Source organism: Mustela putorius, unplaced genomic scaffold (genome assembly GCF_011764305.1).
Source record: "Mustela putorius furo isolate JIRA1106 unplaced genomic scaffold, ASM1176430v1.1 tig00003983_pilon_pilon_pilon, whole genome shotgun sequence".
Lineage (NCBI taxonomy): Eukaryota > Metazoa > Chordata > Mammalia > Carnivora > Mustelidae > Mustela > Mustela putorius.
This window is the reverse complement of record NW_025422123.1, coordinates 18,154,466-18,169,716: the sequence shown is the minus strand read 5'-3', so window position 1 is coordinate 18,169,716 and position 15,251 is coordinate 18,154,466. Positions and strand designations below refer to the sequence as shown.

Sequence of the window (15,251 nt, the reverse complement as noted above, 5' to 3'; positions counted from 1 at the left end):
CTTTTTGTCTTGTTTATTTGGAACAAACATTTATGGAGCGCCGATTACATGCCACACACTACACGGGATTCTCCAGCGAATGCTGCTTCGTTCAGTCCAAACTGCGCAATCCAAACTATATTTCCTGGGTCTGTACGCATTTCTTTCTTTTTTAAATAATTTCCGACTAGTGTAAAAAATGCATGTAATTACAAATAACATAACTTTTCTGTCCTTCCTTAGCTTTCCCCCCACCTTGGCCCCAGGGCCTCCCTGTCCTCACTTTCCCAGGCTCCTCACACCCCTTCCCCTTCCCTTCCGGGAAGTCTGCAGCAGCCTGTCACTTCTGGCCTCCTTGTGTCCTCCGAATAGACCTTTCCCTTTCCGTTCATTGCTCATTTTATCATCTCTGGGACTCCAGTCCTCAGATCCTAGACTCCACGTCACTCCCGTGCTCCTTTCCTGCAGTTGGCTCCCAGCGACGTCTCAGATGTTTATCACGGGGCCACAGGTCTGCGGAGCTATTTGTGTATCAGTTTGTACTGTGGAATGAGAGCTCTGGGACACCACACAGTCTCTCCACCTTCCTGAGCCTCAGTTTCTGCCTGGGCAATGATGTGAGTTGTTGGGTCGCACGTGGGAGCGATGTCACTGAAAAGGAGGGGGAGGCAGGTTAGGTTGCTCGGTGCTGAAGGGTGGGCTTTGGAGCTAGACTGTGGGGACTTGGACATATCACTAGCTACCTGGTGGACTTCAGACAAGTTACTTAACACCTCTGTGCTTCCGTATTCTCATCTGTCAAGCAGGGATAATACTAGTACCCACCTAAGAGGAGCCACTGAAAAGGCTCCACCCGCTGAGTGAACGTCCACTGTTAGTCATTACTGGGAGCGCTAGTTTGCAAGTAGTAGAGCTAAAAAATGATACGGCTTGATTTCACCATGGCTCGTGCTGCTTTGACCAGATCATTTTATTTCTTAGATTTCATTTAATTTCTCATTGTCTCAAAGAATAATTTTGAATTTTTCCCCCCAGAGGCTTAAATGCCATAGTCTTCTTTAAATATCTATACTGCATGTATTTATTGAGCTGTAGCCATGTTCAAGGTTCTCTGCCACGCTCTGAAGGAGACTAGAAAGAGTAACATGGGAAGAGAGGCCATAGGAAGTAGGCAAGGTTTGAGGAAGGACACATAGAGTCAACTCATCGCAGCTGGTGGGAAGGTTGCGCACCTCCAGACAAGCCCCTTCATTCAAGAGCTCCATTAACTGAGGTCCTTAAAAAGAGGTGACATGACAACGGTAACACACCTAGTAATTGGGTATCCTAGCAGCCTGTGTGGCCATAAGTCACTATGGGGGAAGTAAGCCATTCCGTCTTTGGACACCAGAAGCCATGTCTGTCAAAATCTTCTAGGCTAGTGCCAGAGTCTAGGAGGCTCCAGTCCTGTGATGTCTGGTTGCCCTTAGAGAAGTTGGGATGTCTGGTCTCCCTGCTCAGGTGTGGGGGGATGACGTGTCACTTGTGTTGGCATATACAGTTGCCTTATCTAGACTTGGAGCTGGGGAAAACCAGTGCTGACAGGTGGTCATCCAGGACTAGAATTCAGGTCTCCAGGTCTAAGTACTAGGTGAGAACCTTGGAACACACGTTGCATAGACTGTTAATAAGTATTTTGTGACATAAGAGTCAAATACATTTGTGAAAGCTGGGCTAAACAAACTTTTATATATGTGTGTTTGTGTGTGTGTGTGTGTATGTGTGTGTGTGTGTATGGATATTATATATAATTTATATTTTAACCAAAGGATATTTGAGAGCATTCCACATGTAAGACATTATGTGACTTTCCAAGAGACGGTTTTTGTGTGGAGTATTATCCAAACTTGTTTGTTCATGGAACACTTTATTTTCAGAATTGAGGCTTATATCTGTCCAGCTGTTCTCACTTTGGAAAATGTTGCTCATGCTATGCTCTTCCCCTACCATCAAGTGTGGGATCAGAGGTGGGAAAGATTATTTCCTGATGGGGCAGCTGTCTAGGTCTGCTGAAGTAGGTGACATTTGTGTCTTGCCTTCAAGAGTGGCCAGGGTTTAGGTGTTCAGTGTTGCAGAAGGAAGGTGTTTCTGGTGGAGGGACCACTATGTACAAGTCACTGAGGCAAGAGCCCATGGGAATAGCGAAAAGAATATAATGTGTGTGAAGGGGATGAAGGAGTTGTCGGTGTGGGAAGGTAGGCTGGGATGGAGTGACAGGTTAAGGGTTTGGCCCTTGAATTCATCAGGTGACGGGTCACCTTCAAGGAGGCTCCGCAGGATCACCGGTGTGCTTTAGTCACATTGATCTGGTTGCTGGGTGTGGGGTGCCTTGGAGAATCCAGGGAAGGCGGGATAGAGACAACTGAACTAAGGAAGTGATGGAGGGAATGGAGAGGATGAACACGCACAGTAATTCACACTTGCCAACTTGTATAAGTCAAAGTGTTCAAAGTTATGGAAAATGAAATGGGGAAAGTAGAAAAATGACATGATGACTTTCCAAAATGATCTTTGCAAATTTTTGAAATGTATATATATGTGCTTATGACTCCCAAATTGTAATCTCCAACCCAGAGCTTTTCTGAACTTTTGACTCCCGAACCCTAAGGCCTACTGATATCTTCACTTGGATATGGGAGTGGCACCTCAAGTCTAGCAGATTCTAAATTGAACTCCTAATTGCTGCTGCTTGTCCCTGCTACTCCCCCGTCCCCCACCATCCCAGACCGAGCTGGTGGCAGCTCTGTCTTCTCAGTCGCTCAGGCTATGGAGCTATCCTTGATCCTCCAAATTCTCTATCAAATCCGTCAGGAAATTATGTTGGCTGTGCCTTTGTAGCAAGTAAGCTATCATCATCACTATCATGTTTTGCTGAGCATTGTAAGCCTCGCCCAAATGGGCCCCTGGCTTTCACCCTTGCCTCCCTTCAGTTTATATTAATGGGGCCCTAATGATCATTTCAAAATAGTCAGATGACTTCATTCTTCTCAAAAACTTTCCTGTGGCTCCTGAATTCTTCTCAGTTAAAAACCAAGTCCTGACCTTTACCTAATGGGCCATTCTCTGCACCAACTCCCTCCTCCAATTTCTCTCTGCTTTCATCACTGATTTTTGTCACCATTGTCTGCTCTGTCCCAAGCCATTGGCTCCTTGCTGTTCCTGGATGATGCCAGGCTTGCTTCCACACCAAAACCTTTGCATTTACTGTTCCTTTTGCTTGAATACTCTTCCTCCTCCTCCTCCTTTTTTTTTTTTTTTTTTAAAGTTACCACCTTTCACTTTTAGCTTTTTGCCGAGGAGTAACTTCCCCATTGAAGTCAACAGTTACGATCCTATTTAATACTGCAACCCAGGGCTGCTCACACCATAGATCGTGCTTGTAATTTTCCTTACTCTGTTCTTTTTTCCCATAGTCCTTACCACCTTCCAGTGTACTACATAACTTAAGAATTTATTATGTTTATTATTTAGTGTCTGGCTTTTCTTGCTAGAATATGATCTCCAAGAAGGCAGAAATGTTTACCTGATCTGTTCACTGGTATATCCCAAGTAGCTAGAACAGAGACTGGATCAGCTGTACTAATGAACAATATAGAAATGCAAATAAGGATAGTTAGAAGAAGCCGAGTCACATGTTGCTTCTTGAATCCTGTCCTCTGAAGATTGCATCTGAAAGAAAACACACACACATACACACATACCCCACAGGTACACACACATACATTTGCACACAAAGATATTTTTGTGTTATTTACATTGTTCTTCAACTTGTATTTTTTTTATTTAATTTTTTATTTTTTATAAACATATATTTTTATCCCCAGGGGTACAGGTCTGTGAATCACCAGGTTTACACACTTCACAGCACTCACCAAAGCACATACCCTCCCCAATGTCCATAATCCCACCCCCTTTCAACTTGTATTTTTTAAAAAATCTAATAGAACTCTTTATATAAGCTCTTGAATACAGAGGAAGTTTGTTTTGCCTCTGCTGTTTCCAAATGCTTAGAAGTATGTCTAGCACACAGCAGATCTCATTAACAATTATGGAATGGATGAGTAGATTTATAAATGAAGGAATACACCATGGTCTTCTTTTCATTTTAGCTCAGGTACATTTTTCTTTTCTTCAGAAGACATTGGTTATGCCTACTGTGTATCACTGTCATACACTGAAATGAGGAAATATATTAGAACGAGGAATCTGAAAGGATGCTGGAAGACATAGTAAGGTGCTGTAAGACTATATGTAGGTCTGAGGGACCTTGTTTCTGAAGGACAAATTGGGTTGGATGGGTAGAGAAATCACAGCAGAGTAGACACAAAGCAAAGTGAGGTCAGAGAGAAAACTGGTAGAACACAGCCATACTCTTCTTTGGCGCTCTGGGAGAAATTCCAAGCTTGAGTCAGGGCAGACATTGAGGCAGGGTAATTAGCGAAGAGGTTGGTTGAAGAAATTGTTGGGATGACACTTCCTCTCTCTCTCTCTTTTACTCCTTCTCTCCCTCCCTTTTTCCTCTTCTGCCCTCTTTCCCCCTCCTTCCTCCCTCTTTCCCTTTGTACAGGAAGTGGTTGGACCTGTGGCTCTCAAGGTGAAGTCTTAAGAGTAGCTCATAAAACAAAGAAGAATGATTTGTTTGGGAGCAGGAGTTAGGTTTGGTCTACTGTGGATGTTAGCACCACTGTTAAACTCAGTTAAACCCAGGCAGCTCTGAAACTCTTGGGAAGGCGAGGGGAGGGGCAGGAGCACAACATCCTTTCCATTTCTGCCTCCAAGGAATTCCTTTAAATTCTCTTGACTCATCCAGATGTTTTACCCAGCAATTTCAGTTGTGATAACTGGAAGAGGTTTCTCTGAACATCTGATCTGCCATATCAGTCGAAAAAGAAGTCTGAAAACAGCTCTGTTAAAGTTATCTGGGAAATGATTTTAGACCTAGATCCTATATGCATTCACATACTATTTGGAGTAAGAACAAAGTGAAGATATACACGCTATACAAAATTCAGAATGTTTATCACCTTTGTGTGCACTCTGAAAAATGACATACTCTAGCAAATTGCAAAGGGAATCCAGGAATGGAGATGATATGGGGCACAGGAACCAGTAATGAACCAGTAGCCCCCCAAACAGCAAAAAACATAGAATATTGTTGAAACATTATTGAAAACGTGGCTGTGAAACTCAGTATAGCTAAGAACGGATTCTTAACCAGAGTCGGGGACCTGTTTCATGTAGGTATAATAAAAGGAGAACAAGAATCAGAGGCATAAATCTCTTTTTTGATAAAATGAGAAGACATGTATAACAGAAGCATTATATGAAGATGAAAAGTAAGAGAGGCGCAAATGGTTTGGTGGGGTTGGGTGGAGGTGAGTCAAAACTTTGTAAGTTCCTGCAAAGGGAAATTTAGATAAAAAACAAGACAGTTTGGCCCCGAAGAACCTTAAAGAAGCTTTAGGTTTAGAGAAATGTAAGTACCAGGAAATAGGTCTGAGGCACGGTGCTCAAAGATATATGTGTGGGAGTTTCTTTGAAATCCCCTATAAAGACTGTCTAGATCCCTAGGACACTGCTCCTGCTTCAGCCAACCAGACACCTCTTCCTACCCCTCCATCCAGGATGAAGAGGCAAAATTTGTGGGCAAATTGAATTAGTAAGATATTAGTGAGGCATTAATATCTCACAGGGAGAGGAAGATGGAAACTGGGATTGAAATTTGGCAGATGAATGGGAAGTTTACCCGCTGTTTAGAGAGAGGTCAACCTCCTCGGATCCTGCTAAATGCTTTTCTCTGCCCAGGTCAGAATCCTGCAACCCAAGTTCTCCTTCTAGAAAGGAGACAAAGGTCCTTCTTTGGAGAGATTCACAGTAAAGATCCACAGATTTTGACATTGGAAGCGTCATGAAGTCCTGCCTTCACAGATCATCCACTTAGGTTTTTCGTGCCTTGCTCTTATATGTGAATAGGTGGGATTCTGGTTTTGGCCCTGAGAGAATAAGGAGTTTTAAACCACCGCTTGCCATACGCAACTACATAACTAGTCAAAATGTATCAGATGATGGTCAGCACAAGGCTCTGATCCTTGAGAGAAGGGGAACACAGCAGGAGAGTGGTTTTCTGTCTGGGAGCACAACTCCAGACACCATGCGCTGGGAAATAGAACCCAAGCAGAGAGAAGAGGGAAGTAGTTTCACTGGCAGGAGCAGTCCAAGATTGAAGTTCAGGGCTGCTTATGTAGGGAGCTGCTATGGAAAAGGAGGTAGAAGTAGTAGGGATAGAAAGATGTTTAATGAAATAATGACTCCCAATTTTCCAACTTTGTTGAAAGTTACAAACCCATAAATATAAGAAGATTAATGGATCCAAACCAGAGGAAACATAATGAGTGAGATCCATTATTGGAGTTCTCAGTAATGTTAAGATGTTAGTTCTTCTGTAAGTTCTATACTCTAAATTAATATTAAGAGTCAGTTCGATTCTAGTAACATCCCAACAGCTTGCTTTCTTCCTTCCTTCCTTTCTTTTTTTCTTTCTTGTTTTTTCTTTGGTAGAAATTTCTAGCTGATTTAAAAATTTTATGGAAACACAATAAATAGCCAAAACTTCCTCGACAAAGAACAAATTTTGAGGATTTAACACTGCCTGATTTCAAGTCTTATCGGAAAGCTCTGATAATTGATTGGCGCATTATGATCTCATTTGAAAGAAGGGTTCTGTTGCTAAATGTATGTTTGAAAGCTCTTGCCACAGCATTATGAAACCCAGGAGAAAGGAATGACTAAAGGTCAGTATGATGAGGTGTACCCAAAATAAAATAACCAGGAGATCCTTAGTAACATTTGAGGCTATAGGACGGTGTGGTGGGAAGAAAACCCAGATTTTGGAGGGTTAGGGAGTGGCAAGGAAATGCAGGCAGGAGGTAGTGACATGCAGGAAGAGAAAAGAAGGATGTAGATGAGTATTATGGCTGGCCAGCACCTTCCTTGTGCCCAGACTATCACCATCACTAGTACTAGGGATGGTTTTTTCAGTTAAAGGTGCTTGGATTAAAGCTATGGTCTTCAAGTGTGTTACTCAACTTGACAAGACCAGGACTCCACAGGGTTCTCACAGTATCCATTCATCTAGCGACCACAGAATAGCTCCCACACAAACCTGATGTCAAATGGCCAAATCACCACCATCTTTCGGGAAATACCTATATTTTTAAATTTACCTGGGCCCTTTAGTTTCCCTCAGGAAGATTGTTTTTTCCTTAAAATTGAAGGATTTTTCTCTTGGGAATTCCATAGTACTGTATCAGGAATTTATCTTTTTAAATTATTTAAATTATGTATATTTATTAAAATATCTTCTCTCCCATCTAGACACTAAATTCTCTGAGAGTGGGATCCGTATTGAATTCCTCTTTGATGGATAGATTAATGAAGGTATATGTTTGCACTGGATTATTATTATTATTATTATTATTTTAAAAAGATTTTATTTATTTATTTGATAGACAGAGATCACAAGTAGGCATAGAGGCACATAGAGAGAGGAAGGGAAGCAGGTTCCCGGCTGAGCAGAGAGCCTGATGCAGGGCTTGATCCCAGAACCCTGCGATCATGACCTGAGTCGAAGTCAGAGGCTTTAACCCACAGAGCCACCCAGGCACTCCTGCACAGGATTTTTATTTAAAAAGCAAAGTCACATTGCTTAATTTGATCTTTAATTTTTGTTGAAGGGGATTCTCCTAGCAGATTGGTGTCATAGAGCAATGTGCCAGACTTTACATTTTAAAAATAATGTGTGTAGCTAGATAGAGGGTAATTTGAAATGACTTTCCATTCCCTAATTGGTTGTTTTCCTCCTAGTACTGAAACACAAAAATACTTTTCTGCTGTTGTTTCTTCTTCTCTCCTCTCCTTTTGATTTTTCTTCCCTATTTTTTCTTTTCTTCTCTTACTTTTTTCCTTCCCCTCTCTTCCTCGGCCTCCTGTTATCTCTCTCCCTTTCCCTTCCCTCTTTTACTTCTCTTCTCTTCTTATTCTTTTTATTCCTTGTGTGTCATCAGATTTGTGTGGCTGTGAAGGTAGGCCCTACTGAAAGCAGGGTTGAGCTGGTTGTTAGGCCAGAGATCGAAGATGTAGGAACTCAACCATTTTTCTCTGATGTGGTGGAAATTTATGGAATCCCTTGTGCCTGTAGTATCTTTGTGAAGTGAGGCCCATAAGGTAAACCAGTTACCTGTCATGAGGGTGGTTGGGGGCTCGTGGTGTGAGTTGAGAAGGCAGGTGGTTTCATATCTGAAAGAGAATTTCCCTCCTTAGGATGATTAGGCAGATGGCAGAGACAGATACATGATGAACAGGATTCCTGTGACCTGGCTTTTGTTCTCGAGAGGTCCTGTCTGATTTGGATTGTGTGCAAGTCACTTAACCTTTCAGTTGATTAAGGTTAGTATTACCTGATTAAGGTTAGTAGTGGAGAGAGGAAAGCAATTCATATAAAAGGATAGTAATAGGAAATGAAGAATTCAAGATGATCTTGAGCTCTGAATAAAAACTGGGCTTGAGGCCGAGCCTTCAACTTACTATTATATAACATTGAACAAACTTTCTTAATTTCAGTCTGTTAAGTTCTACCTCATACGTGTAGAGCACTGAGTGCAACATCTCGCTCATAGGAGGCCACTGTAATGTGCTGGATATTACCACCTCTGCAAGGTGTTTTGCAAACTGTGATGAATTGGGGGAAGCTGTTATAATTTGTGGCATTGTTTATTGTGGTGTTGTCATAACCAGAACTGGCTGTGAAAAAGAGGCCTGGCCACTTTTTTTGAGCCCAAGGTTTTGAAGGCTTCTTTCTTTTGCTTTTTCTTTAAGAAGAAGGAATTCAGGCAATGTTTAGCCTGAATGCAGGCTTAAATTCATCTGAACAAATTAATTGTCCCTCTCTGTTTCTCAAGGACTCTTTGTATTAAATGAGTTCATGACATCTGTCTTTCCTTTCCCAGCAAGGTATTTTAACAACAAATGAGGTTATGGTTTCAAAGACTCTATCATATTTTGGCCAAAAAATGTTCTTATCATTCTTAGGTATTATAATATCACTGAGTAATTATTACACTACCTTATAGGAGTTTGAATCATCTTAGGTAAATTTGTTCTTAACTTTTATCTTAAAATAATAGTTTCTGTTCTCATTGGAAAACAGTGAGCTTTATTAGCCCTGTGAAAATGACTCTATTAATGACAGGCAGAGGGCAGTCCCATTGGGACATGACATGATTATTTCCTTCTGAAGTACAGCTTCGTAAATGGAAACCGTTCTGGTCTAAATAAATACTGTGAGGAATTTTCTCAGGGAAACTAATATTCGTGCAAAAATACATGGGCTCATTTTGGGTCTGATTATGGGAATGTGGTGATCAGATTTCTTCGGAGACTTTCCAAATATGAGTCTTTAGCTAGCCTGCAGATAGGCATAGGTGCTAAGAAATTGTTTTGGGTGGTAGGATGGCCCTGTATTAGGGTTCTTCAGATTCTACAGGGGTATTGGGGCTTGGTGAATGAAGAACCAGAAATGTTCAAGTTGGTTTGCCAACACACTGGTGACCAGGGACAACTTAGTTTTCTAGTCTTGTGTTTTAGTTTCCCTATCTGTGGCCCAGGTGAATTATATGGAGGCCCTTAGCAATGAAGTATGAGAACTGTGATATATGAATATGTTATGTTATCAGTATCCTGAATCCTTCATCTGAGAGAAAAGCTTGCTTTTTCAGAGGTTTATTAGTTCATTTCCTGAAGACTTGTAGTGAATCACCATCTTCCTGAACCCAATGAGGAAGAAAGAGAGCACCCAACTATCAATAGGCTTCCTTCCCAGGTATGAAGGGTTTCAGATAGCAGTCGAATGGATTTCAGAAATTAGATATAGATTAGGGGCATGTGTGTGTGTGTAGTGTGGTGTGGTAAACGATGTAGTGATGTTTGTGTTGATGGAAGTAACAATCTGAGTTTCACAAGTGTTTGGATATATGGCTTCTTACTAGGCATGGTAAACATTTTTTAAAACATTTTGCTAAAAGCTGTGAAAGGTCATCAGTTTTGAGTCTAATATATATAGCATTTCTATTTGAAACAGCAAATAATCATTCCAGTCTTGAAATACAACTGTCAACTCAGTTAATTTGGAAAACTGGGCCTTTCTACTCAGTGATATCTTCATAGAAATCTTGTTTGCCCCCTCCCCCCAAATCTTTTTTTTTGCTCATTTAAGTTCTTTTTCAAGGTTGTTGCTGTCACTGTCATGTCTGTGAGGTCTGCTCCTTCTTTGAAGAGCCACACAGTACAGTCTCTAAAATGCATGTCTTTAGGGGAGGCATGTGGAGAGCCTTGTCTAGCTAGCTACAGTATGAGCTGGAACTCTGAGGGTGATGAAATTTGGGTGAAAATGATAGAAAGGACGTCTCATTTTGGATGAGGGAGAATGTGGTTGTTCAAACATTGAATGTGTCATAGAAACTGACTTCAACAACTGAACATTTGGCTCAGAGAGAAGGAACTCCCATCTCTCAGGGGCTGGCTTTAGAGGTGGAGAGAAGGGGGGCCAGAAGGAGATCAGCAGGGGTGTTGGGTAGAATTAAGAGCATACTGATCTGCTTTTTGATAAAAACTGTTATGGAGCTGGAGATCTTCTTTATAGCATTGTCATTTGTAGGAGTTGATTGATGTTCATTTGTTTGGGGTCTATGAAATGGTTGTCTCAGGCATAGGTTTTCCTGCATAAATCTGGATTTTCTGCTTCTTTTCCTACTGGTTCATTTCATCTTCGAGAGGATTGAACTAATGTCATTGGGCAGATCATTGGAGCGGACATATGCCCTACTCCACTAAATATTTCCTTCAGTTACTGCTGTCCTGCTGTCTTCATGGATTGCTTTGGCCCCTGGCAGAGCAGTTAAGATCTCTCTTGGCCCTTTGTTCTTGGCTGAAGTTAGCTGCCAGCAGGCTACTGTTGGGGCATGGTGAAGTATCTGATGCCAACAATTGTCCAAGTTCTTTCTCTGGCTCCCCTTCTCTATGGAACCATCACAAATGTAAGTCAAGGGAAGAATATGTACATGAGGGAAGCTTTTCCATAAAATGCACACCAGGAGATCACCTCAGCTTTACTAAAATGAGGGAAATGTGTCCTTTCCAAAGGAGGAAGGAAGGAATTGTGTAGGTGCAGCCATTTAATGAAGGAATAAGTTGCTCATAAGGAGCTTATACATTAAAAACCATCAAAAATGAAAAACTAGGAAAGGCATGTCTTAATTCTGTTGATTTGCCAAAGAAACTTCTGGCCTTTCTAGGATATGATAATCACTGTCCTGATTTCTTCAGGTTCTCTTTTTGATGGGAGATGCAGATATAATTAAGAAGGAATCAGTATTAAGTATTTCCTTACTTCCAGTTAAGTGCTAGGAACCTCCTACGATTAATGGATATTTAAGTGATTTTCCAGAACTGTCTCTCTGTTTTAATCAAGAGAATATAGCACAGTTCTGCATTTAGTCTCCTCTGTGATAGCCATCTCTAATATCCAGTTCTCAACTATTTTGAGCACAAGGAAGCTTTGCACTTTCCCACCCTTTTAAGGTCTGATGGGCCATATAAGTTGCTTAGAATGTGGGTGGAGGCATTCCATTTCTAGAGCTTGACTTTCCAGCCCTCTCTTTTCCTTTGCCATTATGACCAAATGGCTCAGAGCACGGGCTGGACAAGGTATAGAGGACAGTTGTTTTACCCTGGAGAGTTGCCAACATTTATAGCAGACATTGAGCATGAAATAAACATTTATTGTTTTGTGTCCAGTGGGATTGGAGACCATTTGTTACTGCATATAATTCAGCCAGCCCTAGATGCTGACTAATCACAATGTCTTTTTTCCTTAGCCTTGTGACTTAACCACTGTCCTCCACAAGGTGTCTTTAATTCTTTCTGACCACATGGAATCATACCTGGTTCATGTTAGTGGCAGGTGTGACAAGCTGACTATGAGATGACAGGTATGATGGACTGACAGGATTTAGAGGGATAAAACCAGCTTCTTTCTATATTCTTGTTTTCCATTTTTCTTCCCTTTCACTGGTGGTGTGCTTCCATCCTCACTCATGGTTCCTATTCTCTGAAGATCCATGGGATTTTCTCATGTTGGGAAATGAATCACTTTCTTGGATAATGTTTTTGCAAAATTGGGGAGTTTGGCTGTATATGTGTACCACATCTTTAGCGATTTATCTGTCGATGGTTATCTGGGCTCTTTTCCATATTTTGGCTATTGTGGACATTGCTTCTATAAACATTGGGGTGCACCTACCCCATTAAATCACTATGTTTGTTTCCTTTGGATAAATGCCCAGTAGTGCAATTGCTGGGTCATAGGGTAGTTCTATTTTTAACTTTTTGAGGAGCCTCCATTCCATTTTCCAGAGTGGCTGCACCAGCTTGCATTCCCACCAATAGAGTAGGAGGGTTCCCTTTTCTCTTCATCCTTGCCAACATCTGTTATTTCCTGAGTTGGTAATTTTAGCCATTCTGACTGGTGTGAGGTGGTATCTCATCGTGGTTTTGACTTGTATTTCTCTGATGCCAAGTACTGTTGAACATTTTTTCATGTGTCTGCTATCCTTCTGTATGTTTTCTTTGGAGAAATGTCTGTTCATGTCTTCTGCCCATATCTTGACTGGATTTTTTTGTTTTTTTGGGGGGGGTGTTGAATTTGATAAGTTCTTTATAGATTTTGGATGCTGACCGTTTATCTGAATCATCATTTGTGAATATCTGCTCCCATTCTAGGTTGCCTTTTAATTTTGATGATTGTTTCCTTTGCTGTGCAAAAGCTTTTTATCCTGATGAAGTCCCAGTAGTTCATTTTTGCTTTTGTTTCCTTTGCCTCTGGAGATGTGTCAAGAAGTTGCTGTGGCTGAGGTCACAGAGGTTGCTGCCTGTGTTTTGATGGATTCCTGTCTTACATTTAGGTTTTTCATCCATTTTGAATTTATTTTGTGTATGGTCTAAGAAGGTGGTCCAGTTTCATTCTTCTGCATGTGGCTGTCTAATTTTCTCAAAACCATTTGCTTAAGAGATTGTCCTTTTCCCACTGGATTCCTTTCTCGCATTTTCGAAGATTAGTTGACCATAGAGTTGAGTGTCCATTTCTGGGTTCTCTATTTTGTTCCATTGATCTATGTGTTTGTTTTTGTGCCAGTACCATACTCTCTTGACTACAGTTTTGTAATACAGCTTCAAGTCTAGAATTGTGATGCCTCCAGCTTTGGTTTTCTTTTTCAACATTTCTTTGGCTATTCAGAGTCTTTCTGGCTCCAAAGCTCATGTTGTTTTATTTGTATCTTTAAATTTTACTTTTTTAAAAGAAAATTTGAATTAAGGACTTCAATCACAAAGGGAAGTAACACAACTCAAATGGACTTAAATGATAAAGAAACTCCCAGAATGGCTCACAGAATGGGAAATCTCCGAAATCATGTATGGCTTGATCCATCAGCCTAATGCCCACTAATGGGATGGTCCTCCCTACCAGAGAGTCAGACTCAACCTAAGGCTGCCTTCTCTGTGCCTACAAGATGGCTCCTTGGTGCCCAGCAACTCCCAAGCCTACTTGCTCTCATCTGTCTTCACAATGCATGGGAATGAAAGGGTCTTTTATGGGTACAGTCTGAGAAGGAGGAAGCTGCTTTCCTAGAACATGCCACCAAATGTCTCTTCATGACTCATTGGTCCCAATTGAGTTACTTGACCACACTGCCTTGTGCACAGGGAGATAGAATTTGGTGGTGGTTTTTGGCGAATCAGTATCCACTGTGGACCTTAAAATAGACCTAATCCCACCCCAACACCTCGGTAAGAATATGACAGCAGTGATGTCTGGAAGGAAAATCTTGGGGTTGTTGATGAAGGGAAGCTAGAGAATGGAAATTGGGAGGATCAGCCAATGCTTGCCTACAATGGCCTCACTTTTCTCTTACTGGCTTTAAACTAAGGCCTCTTTCTCTGGTCCTCCTCACTGATCTTTTTTGATAACTTAATGCTTTGCCATTGAATGGCATTTTGACAGGTGTGAAAACAAAGCACTTCCATATAAAAGAATTGGCTCTAGAGGGTATTAGGCTAAGCAAAATAAGTCAGCCAGAGAAATATGAATATCATATGATTTCACTCCTATGTGGAGTTTAAGAAACAAAACAGATGAACATAGGGGAACGGAGGGAAAAATAAAATAAGATAAATTCAGAGAGGGAGAAGAACCCTAAGAGATTCTTAAGTCTAGGAAACAAACTGAGGGTTGCTGGAGGGGAGGTAGGTGGGAGAGTAGAGGACCTAGGTGATGGGCATTAAGGAGGGCACGTGATAGAATGAGCCCTGGGTATTCTCTGCAACTGATGAGTTACTGAGCTCTACCTCTGAAACTAATACGCTCTATGTTAATTAATTGATCTCAAATAAAAAATATTTGGCAAGTGCTACCTATTAAAATTGGCTAATTGAGAAGGACACATAAAGTCAGTAAATTTCCCTTAGAATTCAATAAAGTGTCTGTTTTCAACAAACAAACAAATAAGCAAACAAAAAAAAGCATAATGAGCACATAAAACACATATACCTTCAGTAGCATGCAGGAGCTCAAAATCAGTTATGATTTTGCTGATGTGCAACCTTCCTGATCCAAAATGACAGTAATTGTTTTTATGATGTACCAGCTCCCAAAGGGGGTGGCTCATCATTCAGTCCTATGTGAGACAGCCCTCCTCTAAAAATAGAGAAAAGAGCCATCTAGGGAAAGAAATGGTCTGTTATAGTGTTTGTTTCTCATAACGGGTCCTCCCAGACACTTTACAAATACTGATTAACTAAAGCTCTCACTGTCCCTTTACGACAAATATCTATTTATGTGGAGAGAAGTTGATAGAGGCAACTGACTAAAGCTCCTCCATGAATGAATGTCAAAGCAAGGACCATGACTCCTGGGCTCACAGCTCCAGTACCAGTCGTCTAACAGCACTGCCGTTCAACATCTTTCCTTTCCCAAGGGGGGATAGTATGCACAGCCAAGCAGAAGCCCATATATTTTTTTCTGTTCCTGCCTGGCACTGATTAATATGAGTTTGAAGGACACTACCTGAAGATTCTACTCAGACATTGGATGAATGGAAGAATATGATCGGCAGGGAGGGCAA

At 41.2% G+C, this 15,251-nt stretch overlaps 1 protein-coding gene across 3 annotated transcripts in view; it reads left to right on the top strand.

Annotated features, from left to right (window-relative positions):
* Positions 1-15,251, top strand: part of PKHD1 (PKHD1 ciliary IPT domain containing fibrocystin/polyductin) — a 471,024-nt gene that overhangs the window by 102,467 nt on the left and 353,306 nt on the right. The window lies entirely within an intron of this gene.